The 2,279-nt window shown below is 30.7% G+C and overlaps 1 long non-coding RNA gene across 1 annotated transcript in view; it reads left to right on the forward strand.

Moving 5' to 3' along the window:
* Window positions 1–209: 209 nt before the first annotated feature.
* The window catches only part of LOC136796418 (uncharacterized), a 9,031-nt gene continuing 6,961 nt past the window's right edge, over window positions 210–2,279 (forward strand). The window contains exons 1-2 of the long non-coding RNA XR_010844131.1: window positions 210–468; window positions 1,520–1,705. This is a non-coding gene — a long non-coding RNA (uncharacterized lncRNA). The remainder of the gene's footprint in view (window positions 469–1,519; window positions 1,706–2,279) is intronic.

The raw sequence follows: 2,279 nt of genomic DNA on the forward strand, positions 1-2,279 counted from the left end.
TCTAGATGGTAAATCCGTTTACAGATGGGAAATTTATTATTCCGTATTCAAATGAGAAAAAAAGTAAATTTACCACGAAAGTGCTGCCATCTCTTGAAAAAAAATCTTACTAAAAATCGGTACATTTAGCCTTAATCATTGAAATGCGAAATTTTTCATATAATATCTTCTTTAGCACGAGACGGTTGCAGCTGAAGGAGTATAACTATCACATCAGCTCATTTCACATAACATTAAGATTAAACCGCTAAAAATGTTTGTACTTCAAAACGTTAAACTATCCTGTCAGGAAAAAGTTTTAAAAATATGAACATAAAAATTTATTTTGCTAAATATTTTTCCTCATGATATGACTGCTTTCATGTTCTTCGCCACTATTAGGTCTTATTATAAATGGATTCTTTCATAAGGTTTTGTTGATCTGAGTAGCAAACATGAAAATATTTTTTATAGCTGAAGTTTTACTGAGTAAGTAAATAACTTATTAATTTAAATAACATTTTTATTTACGACTCATTAGATATATTGTCTACAGTCTTAAAAGCATATTATCCCAGCTAATTTTCACTAAGCCATTTATTTTTAGGACTTTTCTGTTTAAAATATGTGAATTAATATTATATATATGATTTTTTTTTTATTTACTATTATTGTCTTCATATATTACTCATATATTTGCTCGTTCTGATAATAAACATTATGTCCTTTCTCGTGTGTTTTTTTTCATTTTTTCGAATAATCCTTTAGGGGATTAAGGGTAGGATAAATCAACTTTGGCCATGCTTCCTTCGAGCCCACGCCTCCTTCATCCTATGAGAGTGCTGCTCCTACTCCTCCTGAGTCCATTTCCTTCCACGTGTTAATTTTATCCTTTCCCGAAAACGTGTACAGTTTTTCGAAATAGTGTTCTGTTAGTTATTATCTCTGTGTTCATGCAGTTGTTCTCCATGTCATTTTCCATTTCTCGAAACCAAGTGGGTTTGGATTTGTAATTTCTTAATAGATTAAAGAGCTGCTTTAAACATGGTTCTTCATTGGGTCTCAATTTAAATTCAAAGTCACTGTCGGTTTTAGGCCCCAAAATCATACTCAGAATTTTCCTTTCGATTCTTTCCAATCTTTCCAGATCCCCAATTCTATTTAGTTTAAGTGTTGTCCGATGCAGAGTATTTTGGGTCTAACTACTGTCTGTAAATGTCTATATTTCGTGTTCCAGGATATAGATATCTTCTTATATATATTCTTGTAATGTGATACAATCTCTCAATTTTTCTTATTCTACTGTCTGTTGCTTATCCTTCTTTGGTTATGTGTTTGCTTTTTTAATATACCTTTTTTTATTATATATAAATTACTATTGCTAAAATGATATTACAATCATTATTATGTTGATTAATTCTGTCTTTGATATATATTTTCCACTCTACCTATAATATATTTCAGGAGGGTTTATTTTTAAAATAATATAGAAATATTTGTATAATTTACAAAACGCATTTAATATAATATAATGTTACAGTCTTAGCAGTCACCGATTTTTCCTGCGGTCGGTCTAATCCAAATCACACTGAAACCTGCGACATAATGTGCACCATGAATGTTGATCCATGTTGTGGAATGCAAAGGAACGACTGGTCTCAAAGATGGGAGTTTAAAATATTTTCAAATTGTTGTTGGATGGAAGTTGTCAATCAATGTCAGGGAGGTAAGGATTATTTAACAAGTATATAAAACATTTAGCATTTTTTCCCCTAAAATTAGAAAATTTTGAATTTATTTAATGCTCACAATATTATGACTGAAAAGATATTTATAATATCCTTCGGCTGAATACAACTCAATAGACAACATATACATTTGTATTTTGCAACAACATTTTTATTTAACCCTTTTACTTTAAGTCACCTATATGATATACAGTAAGGGGAAGTATTGCGATCTTGAATCACAATTTTCGAAGGAAATATATGTTTTTAAGTCCACTGTGTCAAAATAACTAAGTCTCTTCAAATGGCCTGTGAATGTGTTACCAGGGCCCATTGGCCCGTATCTATCCCTGTGTGGGATGTTTACCAACTTAAACTTCCTCCTGTTATGAGGCATTCTGGTTATCACGCTGCTTCATAGGTAAAATTTCGAAACGCACGTTTGCGATAAATAGAAACCATCTGTCTCTTGTACGATTTCATAAGCATTTTCCAATTAATATCAAATATTAAGATAAATAATTGGTAAACTGGTAAACACAAGCCTTTGTATATATATATATATATATATAT

The sequence above is a fragment of the Halyomorpha halys genome, unplaced genomic scaffold, assembly GCF_000696795.3.
Source record: "Halyomorpha halys isolate HHAL.00 unplaced genomic scaffold, Hhal_1.1 Scaffold381.1, whole genome shotgun sequence".
NCBI lineage: Eukaryota > Metazoa > Arthropoda > Insecta > Hemiptera > Pentatomidae > Halyomorpha > Halyomorpha halys.